At 39.4% G+C, this 22,604-nt stretch overlaps 1 non-coding gene across 1 annotated transcript; it reads right to left on the bottom strand.

The window, feature by feature from the left end:
- Positions 1-2,494: 2,494 nt before the first annotated feature.
- LOC141615558 (small nucleolar RNA R71) lies at positions 2,495-2,601 on the bottom strand. Its single transcript, XR_012529974.1, has one exon. It is a non-coding gene; the product is annotated as a small nucleolar RNA R71 (small nucleolar RNA).
- Between the last annotated feature and the right edge of the window lie 20,003 nt (positions 2,602-22,604).

Here is a 22,604-nt window from a genome sequence, read left to right as displayed (position 1 = left end):
GATTTAGGAAAAAGGTAGAGAAATGATTTGGGGTTTCACGATTTACGATTTATAATTCTGATGTGACCAATATTTGAGCATATTTAGTCCCCGAATTAGCCTCGTTCCTATGCTTTTTAGTGCATAATTGGGTTATTTACTATCTTTAGTCTTTCGTTTTGTATATTCTTTGAGGTTTTGATCCCTTGGTAGGAAAGGAGTAAGAACCTTGCATTTTCGTGGCAAAATGGAGCTAAATTGATCGAATCTAATGACCAAGCATCAATGTGAAGACAAGACTAGAAGGCCTATGTAAATAATGAAGTAAATGGGCAATGATGAGAAGATCCTTGCATCTCCAACAAAATCCTTGAGGATTGTTGGAGGAAGAAAAGAAGAGAAGATTGCTGAGCTACTATCCGGGCGTCGCAGCCACAGGACGAGCGTCCTGGCTGGCTACAATCCGAGCGTCCCATAGCCAGTCCGCTCGTTCTGACCCTCCACAATTCGAGCGTCGCATCCCTCAGGCCGCTCGGATTCCTTCCCAGTGCAGCACGTCTGTCCCTCAGGCCGCTCGGGATGAGCGTATTCTTTGAAGACTAGCGAAGCGGAGATGAGCATCTCCTTCGAGAGGAGCACTTCCTCAACTTTTCTTAAGGGTCTTAATCGTTATTTAAGCCCTTAGTAACCCTAATTTATGTACCTAATCCTTAGTATAAATACCCCATTGTATTAATTAGATTGAAATCGAATCTTAACATCCTTCTTATGCTCTTTTTATGTTCTAATATCATCTTAATCTTGTAATCAACTCTTAATTAATCATTAATACAAATCTCATTTCCTTAATTTCTCTATTGTTCATCCTTTATTTTGGGTAATTGAAGATTATTTGGGTATTATTGGGAGATTGACAACCTTCCATCAATCATCAAGTACTTCTATTATTCTTTGCTTATTATTTTGGAATCATTATTAGGTATAATTCTCTTAATCCCTTTTTAATTATTGTTAATCATTTCCATTCATTCATCATGTTTTGCCTTGTTAATATGATTGACAACCTTGTTAGCATGATAAACTTGATAATGAGTGAGTAGTCTCTTAACTAGGGTTAATGGGGAATTAGGGGAAACCAACATGGGGGATGATTTATGCTTAATCTAATATATTCACATAATTTATTTGCTTGCTTGTTGTGATCTCAAATTATGCACATCTTATGTTTGATGAAATGCGAGCCTATGAATCCTTGCATTTTTTACCCAGCACTTACCTTTTCAATGAGACTTGTAAAACATAAACCTACGCGAGTCTCATTAGACCATGCATCTAGTTGAGTAGGGAGGATTAAGTCGACTTGTAGGTGTTGTACAATCTAATCGATTCGGCTCCGGGACCCAAACCTTCCTAGGATTGTAAGATATAAACCAACTCGATCCTATCACAACAATAATTGCTTGCTTATAATTTGAGAATATGTTTGTATGATCAATTCCAATGTATCCCCTATGAACTCATGACACCCTAGTGCTTTTAAATCAATCGTTTACATCTCATTTTAATCATCTTGGTTGTTTATTTACATTGTTATTTAGTTTAGTGGTCTCTTATCTCAACCCAAATTGTGACACCCTTAGACACGACCATTTGCAATCGAAAATCCTACATCAATACCCGTCCCTTGGGATCCGACTTTTACTTACCTCTTTACTAATAATAGAGTAGTTTGTGAAGTTATAAATATTGTTTTGGTCTAGGTAACTTTTGACGACGAGTAACAAAACCGACGAACCAAAAATGGCGCCGTTTTCGGGGACGGTGTTAACTTCATTTGATTTTCTTTGATTGTTCTTAGTTGTGTCTTTCTTTGCCTTGGGGAAGTAAAACTCCTCAAGGTTTGTTCTAATTGTTTTCAAGTTGTTTGATATTTTGCATGTCTAGAATATCACAAGATAACTTGTTACCCATTGATCACGAAATTGAAAGAACTTTGACAAACAATAGAAGACTTTCTAGAAATACTTTGAGAGGTATTGGTGAGATTGTGGATATTCAACCAAACAATATTGAGTTCATCAACCTTTTTTCAAGAGAAGGAGAAGATAACCCAACACATAACCCACCACAAAATCAACCCACAATGCCTAAATTTTCATCACATTCCGTACCAACCGAGGAGAACCTACCAAATGGTACTCCCACACCACAACATTTGACCGGTAATTTCATTGCAAAATCCGCATTTATTCAATTATTCGAAAGAAGCCAATTTGGGGGGATGCCTAGTGAAGACCCTCATTCTCATATGGAGACTTTTTGTGACTATTGCGATGCGATTTCTCAAACCGGAGTGACTCAAGACCTAATTCGATGGGTCTTATTTCCTTTTTCTTTGATTGGTACCGCGAAACAATGGCTAAAGAGCCTTGATAAGGCTACTCTTGGTATTGAATCTTGGAAGAAATTGGCACTTGCTTTCTACAAAAAATTTTATCCTTCGGAAAAGACTAACATGCTAAGAGCCCAAATCACGGGGTTCAAACAAAGGGACGAAGAATCTTTGTATGAAGCTTGGGAGCGATTCAAAGGAACTTGTCGCTCATGTCCTCATCATGGACTTAGCGAGTGGTTCTTGGTACAACAATTTTGGAATGGTCTTTATGAAGACTCCCGAAACATTCTCAACATGGGATCAAATAGTATGTTCACCGAAGCTTATGATAATCAAACATGGAACAAGATTGAGGAAATGGCGGTCCATAACTCACAATATAGTAGACCTCGGAAGGCTACTAGAGGAGGAAAGCATGAAGTGGACTTTATTACTCAATTGGGTGCTCAACTTAGTACTCATATTGATACCATTAATTTGAAGTTTGAGAAGGCTATGGCTAAACTTGAAGAAGCCTCCAAATCACCTAAGCAACATGTTAATGCCATGGTGGCATCTTCATCAATTCCAAGTGGAATATGTGAGAGTTATGGAACTTTGGGACATGACCAAAGTGAATGTAGGGGAATAAGTGAATAAGTGAATGCTTTCCAAGCATACAAGAGTGGTACCCCTTATTCTAACTATTACAATGAAAACACCAAATTCCATCCCAACCTTTCATACAAAAGCCAAAATGTTCAAAACCCTCAACCAACATACACCCCACCTTCAATGAGAAACCAAATCAAAGACCCTTTTACAACCAAAACCAAGGTTACCAAAATCAAACTCCATACACTCAATCAAATGACCTAGGTTTTGATGTTCAAAAAGCGGTCCTCCAAATGCAAAGAACCAACAAGAGTTTTTCACTCAAATGCAAAAGGATAGCCAAGCAAAAGACATCACCATTAACAATATACTAGCTCACACAAAGATGTTGGAGACCCAAATGTCTCAATTAGCATCTTCAAGTTCACAAAGACAAAAGGGGCAATTACCACCTCAAGGTAATCCCCCAAGACAAGAATCGGTGAGTGCCATCAATTTGAGGAGTGGTACAAGGTATGAAGGGCCGAAGAGGCCCGTTGATGAAGATGTTGTGAATGCTAGTGACAAGGAAAGAGTTGTTGAAAACTCTAAAGAAGAAGAACCCACCATTCAAGAAGTTTCAAAGAAGGATGAAGAGAAGGCCAAAGAGAAGGAGCCTATTGTGATTAGACTTCCTTTTCCAAGTCGTCAAGCTAAGCCTAAGTTTGATGACCAACTTGGAAAATTCATGGAGATTGTGAAGAATTTGGGAGTCTCAATTCCATTTACGGAATTAATCAATCATGTTCCGGCTTATGCAAAGTATATGAATGATATTCTTACAAAGAAGAAATCCATCCGAAAGCTTGAAACTATTGCTTTCACTAAAGTGAGTAGTGCCATCCTACAAGGAAGTTCACCTCCAAAACCAAAGGATCTGGGAAGTTTCTCCATTCCATGCACTATTGGCGACACCACGATCAACAAAGCTTTATGTGACCTTGGGGCAAGTATGAGTGTTATGTCATATTCGGTGTGCAAGAGGCTAGGAATGGGAGAACTTAAGTGCACCAATATCACGCTTCAAATGGCGGATAGATCAACAAAGACACCTTTAGGGGTATGGGAAGATGTGCCGGTAAGAATTGGCAAGTTCTTTATCCCGGTGGATTTTGTTATTGTTGACATGGAAGAAGACTCCAACATTCCTATTATTTTAGGAAGACCTTTCTTACACACCGCGGGAGTGGTGATCAATGTAAAACATGGAGAGCTCACCCTTGAAGTGGGAGATGAAACCATCACTTTAAATCTTGACAAGACAATGAGAGCTCCACGATTACATGAGCCATGTTTTATGGTTGATCACTATAGCCGGCAAGATGATAGGAAGAAGTTGGCATTTCAATGGAAGAATAAAGTGGATGATGCTCCATCAAAAGAGTAAGGAAATTGCAACAAAGAGAGCTTGAAAGCTCACCCATGACAAGTGAAGAAGAAGGCCTCATTGGCCAAGATAAGAAAGAGGGAGAGTTGTCTTTATCAACTCATGACATTTTTAAGGATCAAGTAGACGAAGTATGCGGTCTTTGGGATGATGAGTTTGAAGGGATATTCAATCCCTATATCGGTAATGCTATGACCCAAGACCACCATTAAGAACAACAAGTGCAAAGGTCTATTGAAGATCTTTATCATGACAATGAACAAGCTTTCGACTACTTTTTCAAGGTGTTGAGCAACATCAACAACACCTTGAACATGCCTCCTTGACATCTCATTATTGGATGAGAGTTTGGTGGAGTCCTCCCTAAACCACCACTTGTAAATATTCTAACTCCCTAACTTGCATTTTAATTATTGTATTGCATTTTTGTCAATTTTGGATTTACATTTTTATGCCTTGATCAAGATTTTCGTCATTTTGAGAGAAGTGAGGAAGGGACTAATGAGTTTATTGATGTGTAGTGTTTTACCTTAGTGTCGGGATAGCAATTGCCTAGACTATCCAAGCCTTTGTAATGCCCCCACAATGAAGACCACAAGAAATGAAGAATGAATGACACGGGTTACGAAGCACCCACGGATGGACCTGAATCCGTGAGGAAGAGGGGCAATCCAAGCGACCCGACGAGGATCCGCTCGTCTTGAAGGGAACCCGAGCATCCAAGGCCAAAGACGCTCGTCTTGAGAAGCTGGCAAAATCAACATTTGGGTCTGACTGAGAATTCGAGTGTCTCACTGAAGAATCCGCTCGTCTCAGCCAGGACGATCGTCTCACCAGTAATCCGCTCGTCTTTACATGTCAATTTTTGGGATTTCTCCCTGGAAAGGAATCTGAGCGTCTCCAGCATAGGACGCTCGTCCCAGCTCAAGAATTCGCTCGTCTTGCCTATAGGACGCTCGTCCCCAGTCATCTTTTTCTGAACCCAGAAACCGAAGAATCCGAGCATCCTGAAGCCTATCCGCTCATCTCCCCTCTGGTTTTCAAATCCAACGGGTCTTAAAAACCCCCTTACCCCAATTCTTTTCATTCATTCAAACATAAACACTACCCAAAACCCCAAAACCCTCATTCTTTCCATCAACCAACAACAAAATCCTCAACCAAAATCAACCAAATCAAATCCAAACTTCCTCAAAATCAAATTAAATCACTCCTTTATCAATAACAAGTGATTAAAACACCAAAATCTTCAAGTTTTGAGTCGATTTTTGGGATACAAGGCAACATTCATCTATCCTAAAATCGATTTGAGTATTACTAGAAATTGAAGATTTCAAGCTTTCTTTGGTCTTACTAAGTGAAGGAGCATGGCAAGAACAAAAGGTGACAGTAAGGCACCCCAAAACAAGAACATTTCTAAGAGACAACAAGCTCTTCAAGCTATTCAAGCATCAAAGGCATTGGTAGTTCATAATGCAAGGTTGGAAATTCAAGAGCAAGATCCTTCTATGGAAGCTACTACTTCTACTGCTCCGGTTGTTGAAAAACTAACCGATTATCCGGAGGTAATTTTCACTTCCGACTCCCATAGGAAGAAATTTATTTCCTTTGCTAAGAAAACTATCTTGCCCACCAAGTTCATTTGTCAAGAGACTTTGTCGAAATTGGGTGTCCTAGAGCAAACAAAGACCTTTTTTGAGTCTATGTGATTGCGTACATTATTTGAAATGCAAGAGTTGACTTACTCATCCCTCACCTTAGAGTTTTTGAGCTCTTTGAAAGTCACCAAGGTGGAGACCGAAACCAATATTGAGTTTCGTCTCGAGAATGTTGATAGATGTTTGTCTTATAGAGAGTTTGGTAAAATATTTGGCCTTAGTGATGACCCAACTTTTACAAAGAAGCCTACCAAGTATGACCCCGCTCCTCTATGGAAGGCCATTTCCGGAAAAGAATTCACATCCTACCATGATTGTCGTGCTCTCTTAGTCCATCATCCGAGCATAAGAGTATGGCATAAGGTTGTTGGGCATACCTTGATAGCTAGGAAAGGTACAAATCATCTTACCAAACTTGACTTTATTCTTCTCGAACATTGGAAGAGAGTTTAAAAAGCCATACAATGCTTTACGACTTTTGATTGAAAGATGGCTCAATGTTGATTGTGGCAAAGAAGGCACGGCCTTTATTGTCAATGGAGGATTAGTGACTTATTTGGTTAAGCACTTTAACCGGGATTTCAACAAGAATGACACATATACACCGGTAAAGGGAGGGCATATCATTGATCCAGCCACCATGGTTCTAAAGTTCAAATGGGTCAAGAATGATACTCTTGATAACAAATTTGGGTGGTTGACAAATGAAGCTAAATCCTTCACATTGCCTAGCAAGATTTGCCGCTTGAATGTTCATAGACCGAACTACCTTCTCCCACTTTCCGAAGAAGCCGAATATATTATTCAACACCAAGGGGAAGAAGTTGCCGAGCCTTCCTCCTCCATTATCACCCCACCTTACCCATTCACCTACCATGAATTTCAACCCGAAAATGTTAAGGCGGGGAATGACTACTTGACTCTCTTGATGAAAGAAATGCACAAGCAAGCTTATGAAGATAGAGTCAATGCTTACAAAGCACAATATCCACCCCTCCTACATCTTGCTAGGCAAGGACTTCTCGATCCATCTTGTCCTTTGCCTAGTTGGGCGGATAAGGAAACATTCTTTCCTAGTGCTTCTAGAGGTGGTAACTTGGGTGAAGAGGAGATGGTTGTTGATGAGAGTGGTGAGCAAGAAGGTGAATAAGAAGAAGAGAATGAAGAAGAGGAAGAAGAGGGAAGTTCAAGTGATAGTGGTAATGAGTCCACATCCATAGAGGTTGATGATGCCTCAAGTGAGGAGGTTGATGATGATGGTGATGATGCAATGGGCGAGGACTAGCAAACTCTTGGGAGGATCCTACACCTCCTTTATGGTTTGTCTACTTCTCTTGTTTTCCTTATAATTTTTATCTTGATCATGATTTGTGGAGTCCTAGCATCATCTAGAGGACTAACACCTCGGTTCCATTGAGGTGTTCATTTTATTGTTACCATTTTCAAAATCCAAAATGACAAATTTTAGTTTCATGCATAGCATTTTTTATGCATGAACTCCTCCCAATTTTTGACATTAGAAATAGTGTCTATTTTGGTTTGGGGAAGTTTATGCATATGCATTGGGAGCTAATCTAAATTATGCTCTCCACCATAACAAAAACCATGCATCATATAGCATAGCTTAGTTTGCATTCACTCTTGTTTATATATCATATAATTTGCATTTAGCTTAGAAATCATGCATTTTCATATAAATTGCATAATTTCCTATCATATTGGCCATTAAGGACAATGCCCATACTTAGGGGTGTTCATTTGCGGTTCGGTTCACCGAACCTCTAATTTAATTCGGTTCGCACACGGTTCGGTACGGCAAAACTCCGAACCTAAACCGCACCGTTAGAAACGGTTATAAACGGTTCGGTTAACCACTTTAAACGGTTATTAGCGGTTCGGTTACCGGTTAACCGATAATCGTTCTATATTACTTTTTTTTTAGTTTTCGTTAATTTTTGGGAATTTTTTCTAATAGTTTAATTAAATTTTCATTATATATTATACCCAACAATAAAGTTAATAAACTAAACTTTAGCATTAATCAATTTAAGAAATTGTAAATTTGGGTACACTAAGAAAATTAAACGAACGGACAGTTTTTTATATAATATTTTAATTTTTTGATTACTTTTTTGTGAAACGGTTCGGTTCGCGGTTAACCGGTTATCTAAAATTGTGAACCTTAACCGAACCTTTTCCATAATAAAGTTAACGGTTCGGTTCAAAGAACCGCTTTGTCGAAACGGTTCGGTTAATCGAACCTTAAAAATGGACGGTTTTGCGGTTCGGTTTATTCTGAACACCCCTACCCATACTAGTGTGGGGATGGGAATTTCTAACTTGACCTTTTTAAAACAAAAATGATAAAAATCGAAAAATTTGAAAAATACAAAAATGTCTTTTAATTTCATTAAAACAAAAAAAAATAAAAAAAAAATCCAAAAACATGTTCATTTCCTTTGTAGTGTAGTCTTGTATATATATTGTCTTGTATATATTGTGTTTGTTCATCCTTTTTCACATTAATCGACTACGCCACATCCGAGACATGAGGATATAGAAGACCGCATGGTATGATCTTTCCAATCTCCTTTTTCCTCTTTATGTTAATGATTATGTGGCTTTATTTTGATTGATGCGGTATAAACAATGCGATTATAGGATTGCATTTAGTTTATATGGCATACTAGTTGGTAGAAGCTTATGCTCTAGGTTGTATATATGATATTTGCATCATGGCATATAGTTGCATTTAAGAAAAATTTTGTGAAACCGTCTATTTGGGAAGCTTGCCAAGTGTATATAAGGCCCTTGTAGATGCTTTTTCTTCTTAAGACTTTGCTTGTTAGAATACTTGTAAAACACCCTAGGATGTGTCATGGTAGTATTCTTTGACCCATGGATTAAGGCCTAGTCAAGAGTACCTTGTGGTGTGATAACTCTTTGGCTACCGTTTATTCCAAGGTGACCCTTGAAACCATGCAACCATCATCCATGTTCTACCACATTTTGTCATCAAAGGGAATGGGCACAAAAATTGTTCAAAATTTGAGTTCAAGAAATGAAATGAAAAGTCAAAAAGTTTGCAAATTGCATCAAAAGAAAAGAGGAGCAAAAATAGACTCATAAAAGCTTCAAAAATAAGCACCCTCACTACAAATGGGGTGACTTTGAAAATTTTCAAAAGAAAATGCAAAGAAAAGTTGAAAAATTGTAAAGTGTTGAAAATGCCAAACATCAAAAGAAATGGCAAAAAGAAAATGTTCTCAAATGTCAAACGCCACAAGAAATTGAGGGGAAACACAACAACAAAAGCAAACTCCCAAAATGAAACTCAAATACTATTTATCCCTTTTCCATCGTATCCACTTTTGTGCATGGTAAAGAGGGAATGACCCTTCTTCTTGTCTAGGCAAGAAGGGGAATTCCACGATCCTCAAGTGTTTCTAACACCATAGGGAGTCTATTCTTGACAAAAGCATTTAACGATTGAGGATAAACGTACCCTAGCTTGACACAACTTGGAGGTGATTTATTGGTATCCTTCTAGGCTTAGTAGTTTGAAGAAACCGCATCTATGATGGAATGTGTACCCTTATATTGCTTCCCTTGTAGATAATATCCGCCACTTAGATGAGGAAAGTTGTTATTCATTTTTGTAGATGCATCCATTACTTGTTTTGTGTGCTTTAATGCTTGGATGTGTCGCCATTTTGGCAAGACCCACCTTGCCTTGCAAGAAGGCATCCTACCTCATGGTTGTCTTGTTGTGAGTTGAAGGGGTGGAGTGAGACCCGCTAATTGTCTCATATCGGCTATATTAGTAGGTTAGTTTAAATAAGGGTCCTAGTTTTGTCACCTCTTTACTCGGGACGAGCAAAGGTTCGGTTTGGGGATATTTGATGTGACCAATATTTGAGCATATTTAGTTCCCGAATTAGCCTCGTTCCTATGCTTTTTAGTGCATAATTGGGTCATTTACTATCTATAGTCTTTCGTTTTGCATATTCTTTGAGGTTTTGATCCCTTGGTAGGAAAGGAGTAAGAACCTTGCATTTTTGTGGCAAAATGGAGCTAAATTGATCGAATCTAATGACCAAGCATCAATGTGAAGACAAGACTAGAAGGCCTATGTAAATAATGAAGTAAATGGGCAATGATGAGAAGATCCTTGCATCTCCAACAAAATCCTTGAGGATTGTTGGAGGAAGAAAAGAAGAGAAGATTTCTGAGCTACTATCCGGGCGTCGCAGCCACGGGAGGAGCGTCCTGGCTGGCTACAATCCGAGCGTCCCATAGCCAGTCCGCTCGTCCTGACCCTCCACAATTCGAGCGTCGCATCCCTCAGGCCGCTCGGATTCCTTCCCAGTGCAGCACGTCTCTCCCTCGGGCCGCTCGGGATTAGCGTATTCTTTGAAGACTAGCGAAGCGGAGATGAGCATCTCCTTCGAGAGGAGCACTTCCTCAACTTTTCTTAAGGGTCTTAATCGTCATTTAAGCCCTTAGTAACCCTAATTTATGTACCTAATCCTTAGTATAAATACCCCATTGTACTAATTAGATTGAAATCGAATCTTAACATCCTTCTTATGCTCTTTTTATGTTCTAACCTCATCTTAATCTTGTAATTAATTCTTAATTAATCATTAATACAAATCTTATTTCCTTAATTTCTCTATTGTTCATCCTTTATTTTGTGTAATTGAAGATTATTTGGGTATTATTGGGAGATTGACAACCTTCCATCAATCATCAAGTACTTCTATTACTCTTTGCTTATTATTTTGGAATCATCATTAGGTATAATTCTCTTAATCCCTTTTTAATTATTGTTAATCATTTCCATTCATTCATCATGTTTTGCCTTGTTAATATGATTGACAACCTTGTTAGCATGATAAACTTGATAATGAGTGAGTAGTCTCTTAACTAGAGTTAATGGAAAATTAGGGGAAACCAACATTGGGGATGATTTATGCTTAATCTAATATATTCACATCATATATTTGCTTGCTTGTTGTGATCTCAACTTATGCACATGTTATGTTTGATGAAATGCGAGCCTATGAATCCTTGCATTTTTTACCCATCACTTACATTTTCAATGAGACTTGTAAAACATAAACCAACTCGAGTCTCATTAGACCATGCATATAGTTGAGTAGGGAGGATTAAGTCGACTTGTAGGTGTTGTACAATCTAATCGATTCGGCTCCGGGACCCAAACCTTCCTAGGATTGTAAGATATAAACCAACTCGATCCTATCACAACAATAATTGCTTGCTTATAATTTGAGAATATGTTTGTATGATCAATTCCCATGTATCCCCTATGAACTCATGACACCCTAGTACTTTTAAATCAATCGTTTACATCTCATTTTAATCATCTTACTTGTTTATTTACATTGTTATTTAGTTTAGTGATCTCTTATCTCATGCCAAATTGTGACACCCTTAAACACGACCATTTGCAATCGAAAATCCTACATCAATACCCGTCCCTTGGGATCCGACCTTTACTTACCTCTTTACTAATAGTAGAGTAGTTTGTGAAGTTATAAATATTTTTTTTATCTAGGTAACTTTTGACGACGAGTAACAAAACCGACGAACCAAATTCCCCGTTGCAAACCCGTTACTCGATCGAGTAACCCACTTACTCGATCGAGTGACCTCTACTCGATCGAGTAACCTCAACTAGATCGAGTAACACACAAACCAAAGCTCACAACGTCACAAGTCATCACTCGTAAGGTTTCTGAAGGTCAAGATAGGTGTCTAGGGTCAGTCAACGGGTCCCTAAAAGGATGGGTATTACACCTATGAGGTGCTCGAGAGAGTCGGCGAGGTAGCCTAGAGGTTGGCTTTACCTCTGAACTTGTCAAAGGTTCATGATGTGATCCATGTGTCGCAGTTGCGTCATTATCGCTGTGATCCTTCTCATGTTCTGTAAGCTGATGTTATCGAGGTTGAGCCTAACCTGACTTATGAGGAACGTCCTTTTCGCATTTTCGAACGTCACGAAAAGAGGCTAAGGTATAAGGTGGTACCTTTGGTTCGGGTTCTGTGGAGGAGTCAGAAGTTTGAGCAAGAGACCTGGGAAACCAAAGCGTCTATGCAAGAGAAGCATGCGCATATTTTCGAGTGAGGTAGTTCTCTTATCAAGTTTCGAGGACGAAACATCTTTTTAGGGGGTTAGATTGTAACACCCCTAATTTCCGTAATATAATTCTTTAATTTTATTTTCCCATATTTCATAGTTTATTTTCCGGGAAAATATCCGTCTCTTGTCTTTTTGGCTCGTTGTGTTCGAAAACGGTGAAGACCCGTTCTTCTCTTGGGTCTCACGTGATTTTGGAGTTTATGGGTGAGTTTTGGGCCTAAGCTTGAAATAAACCCATGAGTTCTTCTATAAATAAGAAGGGAAACCAAACCCTTGTTTTTATTTTGTCATAATTCTCACAAAACCCTAAACCTAATTCTCTCCTCTCTTTTTCTCTCCTTTGTGTCGCGCAAAATCTCGTCTAGGGTTTCGTGCCTCCCTTTCTTATCCTTCGTTCTTCGTGCCTAGATCGGTCCTACTTCTTGGATCTATCTATCTTCGTCGTAAGTTTTATGTTTTTCGCATAGTTTTTATAGTTTATTTATATTGTTAGTATATTTATTAGATTCGTTCCTCTTTGGCACGTGTGAAACGACAATGAAGGCGTGGAAGTTGCTCCTAGAGAGGACATTTATATCGTTGAAGACGATCTTTAGGATTATTTGCTTAAAAAGGTAACTAGGTGTTTCTGTTTTAATTGTGTTTATGCCAATTGATGTAATTAATATGATTTAATGATTGGTTTATATGATTGGTATATGTTTGATTGTTTATTATCATGATTAATTATGTTTTCGCAGTTGAAGGATAGTTTATGGGTGAAATGGGTGCATACTATTTACATAAAACAGCAGGACTAGTGGCAGTATCAACCTTCCATCAACTCAAGCTGGACATGGAGACAAATATGTAAGGTAAAGGAGAAACTGAGGACAGGTTTTCAGAATGGAGCTTGGCAAGGCAGCTACACAGTGCAGGGTGCTTACCACTGGTTACTAGGTGATCATCAAAGAAAGATTGGATACCCTTTGTGTGGAATAGGGTTAGCCTGCCTAAACATAACATCAGCTCGTGGATCTACATACAGCATCGATTCCTTACTCAAGACCGTCTACTGAGATTTGGGACGGCTAATGCTAGAGTGTGCTATTTGTGTGGAGTGCAGAATGAGATGCATTCTCATCTTTTCTTTGAGTGTCCTTATAGCAGGAAGTGTGTTCAGTATCTGCAGGAGTGGTTGATGGTTCAATGGCACGGTAATATTGAGAGTTGGGCTCTTAAATGGAGATGTAACTCACTGTTGAAAAATCAGGTTGTTATGGCAGCTATAAGTGGACTGATTTATCGAGTTTGGGATAGCAGGAACAAATGCAGAATTGAGTTGTTTGCACCTCATCCAAAACCACTGATGGATGATATTAAAAATGTGTTGAGAGTCTGGATGCAAAAGATGGAAATTAGTAAAGAAAAACTTAAATGTAAAAGTTGGTTACTACAACTTGGATTGATTGATTGTTAGTAGTGATGTTCCAATGTAGTGTGTGGTGATGTAAAAGGTTCTTATTATTAATGTTAATTCACATTTCACCAAAAAAAAATTATGTTTTCGCATGTTTCTATATGATATAATGTTTTAATTATATATCGTATGTTGTTTATATGTTTATTATGGGTGTCATGAGCGCAATTAGGGTTTACGAATGAAACCCTAGTGGCGGCATGATAGGCGGCCAAGAGTGCTCTCCAAAGTTATAGTTAAAGCTAGTATAACCTTGATGATGATTGAGTGTTATAGCTGAAGTTAGTACAAGTTTGGGTTGTTACTCTAGTTATGGCTGAAACGGGTATAACCTTGGAAATATGAATCCAGGTTATAGCTGAAGCTACTATAACATTGAAGCACGAGTTTAAGTTATAGCTAAGACTAACATAAGCCTGAGATTATGGCTCAAGGTTATGGTTGGAACTAGTATAACTTTAAGTTTCGTGTCATGATTATAGTTGAGGTAAGTATAACTTCAAGTTATATATGTTAAAGTTATAGTCGAGATTACTATAACCTCGCATCCTGAGTTCATGTTATGGTTAAGGTTACTATAACATTAATTATTAATACTTGCTCACATGTTGTGATGTGTTCAGTTATTATATGACATTGTGTTTGCATATATTTTTGGTTACTCTTATTCATATGATAAATAAGTAGGATGGTCGGTTATACTATCCTATGAGTTGAGTCGTGATGTTGTTCACGCAAGTTTGTACAGTCGGTTATACTGTGCATTTGTTTGTTGGCTAGTTGGAATAGATTACGGTAGTTACGGTTATGTGCTATCGGAATGAACCAAAGCCACCCGTTGATGCGAGATTTATTTGGTCTATGTTCGGGATTGGGCAGAGGCAGTGGTTATACGCTCTATTCCCCGAGTGTCGTTCGGTGTACAGTTATTGCACCGAGAGTCTGGCCAGATCTTAGACAAATAGGCAGTGGTTATACGCTATACATAGTACCGTGGAGGCAGTGGTTATACGCTCCACACCGATGGAGGCAGTGGTTATACGCTCCGTCAGCTAGAGGCAGTGGTTATACACTCTGGCAAGTTGGAGGCAGTGGTTACACACTCTAACGGGCGTTCGCTCTATTCGTTATGCTTTGTTGCTAGCTTTGTGCCTTCTGTTGCTGTGGATTGTGTATCACCATATTCACTATACTTTAATGCTAGCATTGTGCCTTATGTTATTATGGGTCGTGTGCTACTTTGGTTGTAAGTGTGCATGGTCTAGTGGTTGCATATGGTCTAGGTGTGCATGTTTGCATCCGTCTAAGATTGATAAAGTCATGTGAAGCTGTATTGGGTTTTCATGAGTATAGATGGTCTCTCATGTTTACTGGTTTTACATTTCAATTGTTAATGATTGTTAGTTATATTCAATTGTTGTAAACATGACTGGGAGAGCATCTAGTTACTCCCGACTTATTGTCGACCCCCATTCTCAGGTTGTTCAGATGATTGTTGTTTTGGATGATATCTTGCTGGGAAGTACTGTGCGGTGAGATGAATAATAAATTAGGAGTTCATTTTCATGTTTTTAGAACCTTTGAATAATATATTAGTTTGGTTTTGGATTTAGTAGCGAACCGGATTGGTCAGGTGTTTCCGCCACCTAGCCCCTTTTATCATTGTTATACTCTGATAATTCATTTTATATACGTTTTTCCTTTATTTTATAATCTGGGTTGCTACATATTACCATCACCCCATAGTACAAACTCCCTCCACAACGTAAATCTGACTGTCGCACAGCATATCACAATTTCCACCTTCACAAACAACGATAATAGTTAAATTACCTCATCACAATTATTAAATACAACCAACACAATGTAATATAATTCCCCCTTCCAACAATTACGATAACATCAACCAACACAATTCACATATGATCAATTCCACCTTAATATAAATCATCCATTATATCAAACATTATCGAACAAGAGTTGAGTAGGATTTATCCCTACCTGGCAAGCAATTCTAATTAAGCAGCTCAAGCGGTCCAAATAATTAAAGCAATCCGAACCCGATTATAATTTCTTCACAAATCGTCACCTAACATAATATTATAATTACTAATTACTCAATTGAATTAATTATCTTTAATTATATTACTTAGATTTTTATTACCCATTCATTATTTATTAAAACCCGTCTTTAAACAAATCCCACAATACACCCAAAACCCATGTAAATAATTACCTAAAAACCCATCTACTAATTACACCCAAACACTTAATTAAAACCCTTCACAACAACTCAATTTACCCCCATGTAAAACCCCCGAACATCCATCTTTTAACCCGTGTAAACCACCAACCCGACACTTTCCCAAGTCAACCACCAGCCCTCACCGTGAGTCCCTACTGTCAACAGCCCCACCACGGCCCAAACACAAGCAATCACAACCAACCACAGCCAGGAAATCACGCCCTAGGTGTCACGCTCACAACACCACCAACAACAACAATAACACACATACCTATATACACACAACCCATGACACCCATTAAAACCACAACCCTTCCACCAGTGGCCACCAATGTGGTCCTCCTCTGACCTATGGTGGACCCACTAGTCACACCGCTCATCATGGTCACGGTTAGGTCAACACGGCTGAGGTTATGACCCTTAAATCAACCCGACAACAACAACTACAATTCTCCAACCACCACGTCTTAAACCCAACGCTAGAGCCACCACCGTCATCCCTACCACCTTTGACCACCACCATTGACACCTCTGTCCCACGGTGGTCTCAAAGGTGGTCCCTTTTTCCCCCGGCAAGTTAACAACACGGTCACAGTATTTGTTTTAAGATGGTCACACAAACCAGAACCCATCCCCCTGTTATCCCCTGATTTTGCGCAACTCCGGCCAACCACCGCCTATAGCCACCCAAACACCACCACCATGGTCGAACAGCCACCACGACCCATCCTACCCAAGCTAGGTCAGTCATGCCTCGATTATGGGTGTGTATAACGACCACCCACAATAACCCCCTTCAAACACCCCTTTCTCGCCGGTTTATGGTGGTCAACGAAGGTCACGAAGGTCCCTGGTGGTCCATGGTCACGGATAGTCTAGAGGTGGTCTAAATAACAAGTTATAATGAAGCGAAGTGTATACATGAGACGGTCTTAAAGTATTACCTTGAGGCGATAATAAAAGTTAATTCCTTTGCTTTTCTCTTCCTTAATTCCATTCTTCTTTGTTTTAGATCTCTTCCTTCTTGTTTTATGAATTATTTTTCAGATATCATGGTATTTATAGTCTAGATTTAGAGAGTATATGAGGCCAATTAGGAAACTATTGCCTTATTCCGATTAATATTAGGAATTACCATATTATTATTATACTTATTATTTTATTATTAAATCCCGCTTCAAATCCCGACTACTACTCATACTGGGCCTAACATAATCAGCCCAATAATCCATATCACACGGCCCAAAGCTTAACTGGCTCTAGGTCCAATTTCGGACTTGCTTACTTACTTTATTATTTAATTAATGTCTTATTTGCATTTATTATTAGAAATGTCATTAATTAATTATTTAAATTACATAAATTATTCTCATAAATTATTATTAAATTACGAGGTATTACACTGTCGACTCAAAACCTCATCTTGACCTTCTCGGAAGATCTCGGTAGTCCCTAAAATCCCAGGACATCAGGTCAAATTCTTATAATCCGAGCACCTCGGCTTGCCTTCTCGGAAAGCTTAGATATACGCTCCTCCATCTTGAGCTCAAATTATCCCAAATGGGCTAAACATATCTATCAATATTTAACAGCTCCATGTAATGTTTGAACTTGTTAAATATAACCGTTTTTGTGAATATATTTGCGGGATTAGCAGCAGTCCCGAATCTAATACCCGCCCCGTTTGGGGATCTGTTGACTGCTGAATTGACAATGGGAGGCACATCGTAAGGATGACTATGTTGTCATCGTGACTCGATACTAGACCTAGTAGGAGTCACTCGGCCGAGTATCTGGGGTATTCGATCGAGTGTGGCGTACTCGGCAGAGTATGTCCATACTCGATCTAGTACCTCGTCTGACGGCGTGTTGTTATAAAACGCGATGACAGTTCATTTTATCATTTCTAAACCTAATCTATCTCTCTCTCTCTCTCTCTTCCCATTCTCTCATCTCACTCTACACATCTTGGGTAGCCTTGAAGATTGATCTGGTAAGGGAGACGGTCGTTGCATGGGGTCATCGAGTCGGGTTTATCACGGCCATCGGCATCGGTTTGTTCTTCAAGGTGAGTTTGTGAAAAAAAAATTATTTTACAGTAGTTCTCGAATAGCTTAGTGATAGGGTACGGTTGTTGTTTATAGGATTCAATATGGATTCTTGCCTGACGTGGTGTGATTGATGTGTTATGTGGAATTGCGAAAAGGTAGGGTTTCCCTACTCAGTTGATTGTATATTTGATATGAGATAAATCGTGATTGATTTTTATACATGTATAATTTGGATTGAGACTGATTGAGATTTTATTGTCGATTGGTACTGTTTTTATGGGACCATTTTTGGGAGATGATTCCAACCCTATGTTCGCCATCAAACCATCTCTCCGCATCATCCAACTGACTATCGTAGTTGGCTCCCCACGGCCCTGCAAGGCAACCTGGAGCATATCATGGAGTTGGGACTTTGGGTACAGATGGTGGAGAGGACATGGATGATGATGTCGGCGTCGACCCTTGAGCTCCGTTTATTTATGGTTTGATTAGTTGGATGTTTGTTGCGGATTTCTTAACACTCTTTAACATTTGGATTTATTCGAATAATTGTAATCGGGCCATAAGGCCAAAACCTTACTTTTCTACGTTGCCTTGTAGCTAAGACTTAATTTCTTATGTTGGTTGATGGTTGAACCTTGTATTGCAGGTGGGTGTTTGCGGTTTCATGGTGTTAGTTGCGGAAAAAAATTGACTTCTGCCTCCAAGAACTCAACCAAGTACTGAATACTCGACCGTGTACCGCGTACTCGACCGAGTTTTCGCTGGAATTCGAACGAGTACCATGGGCTTCAGTTCATGCTTTGATTCATAGATCGTTGTTTGGTTGAATGAGTTGTTAATTTTAGTATATGTGTCTTGATGAGGCTATTGGTATCAAGGTATGGGTGATATGATTTTCGGGTAACGAATTTTGTGATGGTCCGATAACTTGGTTAGAATTTAGACGGATGTTAAAATGCGAATTGGTGTGGATAGAAACATAGTAATCATATGGTACTAGTTCGTATTGTGAATTGCATACGTCGTTTCTAGCATTTGTGATTTTCAAGTCATATTATTTCCGTTTGATACAAGTATGGTTACTTTATATCCGTTTCATGCATGCTTCTAATTGCTGGAAAAGGCGGTGATTGCTTTAATTAATGGTTGTGTTCAAACATATATACCTTACTTCTATAGTTGGGAGTGAACTTTGAGGATGAAGTTCCATTTTAGAGGGGTAGATAACATCGCGGCAAAAGAGCTTGCAAAACCTTTAAATTGGTGCTTTTTAATTCTCTAAACTGTTGTTCAAAAAAAACATTAAAACTATTTTAATTTCATCAGCTTTGTGTTCTAAACGATTTAGTGGAATGTTATGGTAGTAATGTAGTTGTTTAGGTAAACGCTAATTGTACTTCTGGCAAACATCAACTTATGGTCGTTATAAGCATGTCATGATAACCTTGTGGTGGTAGGTATGTAACGATAATAACCTTATGGTCGTAATATTTCATGTTGCCTTGTCGTTTTACGATTGGAGTGTGGGACGAACTTCGGGGACGAAGTTCCTTTTAAGGGGGGAAGACTGTAATACCCGCACTGTTTGGAGATCCGTTGACTGACCCGTTGACCATGGGAGACACACCGTAAGGAAGACTATGCTATCATCGTGACTCGATACTCGTAGCCGTGACTCGACCAAGTATCTGGGGTACTCGACCAAGTGCGGCGTACTCGGCCGAGTATGTGACCGAGTACCTCGTCTGACAGCGTGTTATTATAAAACGTGGTGACTAAAACATAATTCATTTCGACGGTTCATTTTTTCATTTCTAAACCTAATCTCTCTCTCTCTCTCTCTCTCTCTCTCTACACATCTTGGGTAGCCTTAAAGATTGATCCGGCAAGGGAGACGGTCTTTTCATGGGGTCATCGAGTCGGGTTTATCGCAGCCATCGGCATCGGTTTGTTCTTCAAATTGAGTTTGTGAACAATTTTTTATTTTACACTAGTTCTTGAATAGCTTAGTGATAGGGTACGGTTGTTGTTTGTAAGATTCGTTATGGAGTCTTGCCTAACTGGTGTGATTGATGCGTTATGTGGAATTGCAAAAAAGGTAGGGTTTCCCTACTCAGTTAATTGTATATTTGATATGAGATGAATCGTGATTGATTTTTATACATGTATAATTTGGATTGAGACTGATTGAGATTTTATTGTCGATTGGTACTGTTGTTATGGGACCATTTTTGGGAGATGGTTCCAACCCCATGTTCGCCTCTTGTGGCTTCCGTCATAAGGGCGATGTGCACATTAATGATCTGGGTTCGCTCGTTGCAATGAGCGGGGATTTGGTGGGCAAGGCTGCGGTCCCCACTGGAGGTGTGGGTTTCCTGTTGCGATGGGTGTAACACCCCATACTCCAAGTGCCTTACCATGACCACTTAAGGTATGAGAACGCCACCATCTCGGTTACCCGAGGCAATGATAATCAAATGACAATAAGGAAACGTACTTAAATAGTAATAAGTTTAAGTGTTACATACCAAACTCCAAAACTGATAAAAGTAAATACAAAGTTCTCAAAACTGTCAGCTACTAAACAACAAAAAGGGTTCGACACATCGGAAGACTTCTAAAACTGCAACGTGGTGACTCATCCCAGCTAACCCATGTGCATCGTCTCATACCTGCTCACCATCCCCGAATGGATCACCACAGTTTTTAAAACATTTAAACGGGGTCAGTACTAATTATATAAAACAACATCTGCAAAGAAACCATGATACAAACAATCTCAAACAGCAATCTCAATCACCACAACTCCACCCTATCTCCACATATCTGACTACACACTAAAGTGTGTAGCCCTGCCAGAGTACCCATCGCAACAAGTACTCCTCACCGCCAGTGGGGGACCGCACCCGTTCCCACCTAAGCCCCGCTCATTTCCATCGAGCGATAAACCCATGTTCATTAATGTGCATATCCCTTCTGTGGCGGGTTCCACAGAAGGCGAATCAAGGGCGTGAAGCCACTCCCGCAAGTGACTCCACTCAGCCAGGGGCGCACCCCGAAGATCACAGACAGTTATACAATCAATCAATAAGATACTATCAATAATCACCAAAACTAATCCAACATAACGATTATTCAACAATCACCACAACAATTACCAATACAATATGTAGCCAGTACTGAGTAGGGACACCCTACCTGAAATGCAAACACCACAGACGGTCTTAACAGCTAATCAGAATCTTTCCTCAATGAAACCTCCTCCTATAATACACATACATACAATTACTACCACATTCATACAAATCACCCAAAACCCCCAATATCACCCAATTAGGGTTTTACCAATCTTAACAAAACATTATAAAAATTATATAAAAAGCTTACCCTCGACACAAAGATCACAACGTCATAAAGAACAAGATGATCCGACCCTCCTAGCCATGGAGATTTGTTAACAATGCGATGCAAACAACTTACGTAACTCCTCTTCTTCTCAAATAGGTTTTAGAATTGTTAAAAGAGATTAAGAAAAGTGACGGTCATCTATTTATACTAATCTCGCATCATTAACAAAACCCGTCAAACTCAGCCCGTGAAACTCACTTACTCGATCGAGTAAGTGACTTACTCGATCGAGTGCCCCTTACTCGATCGAGTCCCCAACATACTCGATCGAGTACCCTTCAGGCAGACTACTGTTTTGCGTAAAAAGCTACTTACTCGACAGAGTAAGCCCCACTCGATAGAGTACCCAAAAACACATAAAACCGTAGTATTACAGTCTTCCCTCCTTAAAAAGAACTTCGTCCTCGAAGTTCAAACCACAAACAAAAAAAAATACACTAACATCACCCCGACACAACAACATAACCAAAACTCAACACAAACTTAAAACACACCTCCCAAAACAAAACTCAACCTGACTCAAGATAACTACTAACTATACTAAAACCAACATAAAACATGCAAAAACTTGCAAAAACTCTATACGACCATCTCCTACCTCCCTTAAAAGAAACAAGGTTACGTCCCTGTAACCACACATACCTGATCAAAAAGAGATGGATACCGCTCCCTCATAGCCTCCTCCGCCTCCCAAGTAGCCTCCTCAACCTCATGGTTAGACCAAAGAACCTAAAGCAACACTGTCTCACCGTGTCTGGTTTTCCTAACCTTGAGATTAAGAATCTATTTGGGCACCTCAAGATAAGACAAGGACTCATCAAGCTCGATGTTCTCTACCTCTAACACATGTGATGGATCACTAACATACTTCCGCAGTTGAGACACATGAAACACATTATGCACTCTATCCAACGCAGCTGGTAAAGCTAACCAATAAGCAACCTCACCCACACAATCCAAAATCTCATAAGGTCCGATAAACTTCTGGCTCAGCTTCTCTTTCTTACCAAATCTCATGACCCCACGCATAGGAGACACTTTCAAAAGAACCTTGTCCCCAACCTGAAACTCTATGTCCCGACGATGTAGATCTGTATAACTCTTTTGTCGGTCCTGGGCCGCTTTCATCCTTTGTCTAATCAGCTTAACTTGTTCAACCATCTCCTGTACCATCTGTGGTCCCAACACAACTGCCTCAGCACTATCATCCCAACAGATCG

The sequence above is a fragment of the Silene latifolia genome, chromosome 11, assembly GCF_048544455.1.
Source record: "Silene latifolia isolate original U9 population chromosome 11, ASM4854445v1, whole genome shotgun sequence".
NCBI classification, from domain to species: domain Eukaryota; kingdom Viridiplantae; phylum Streptophyta; class Magnoliopsida; order Caryophyllales; family Caryophyllaceae; genus Silene; species Silene latifolia.
Note: the sequence above shows the minus strand (reverse complement) of the source record. Positions and strands in the feature narration are given on the sequence as shown.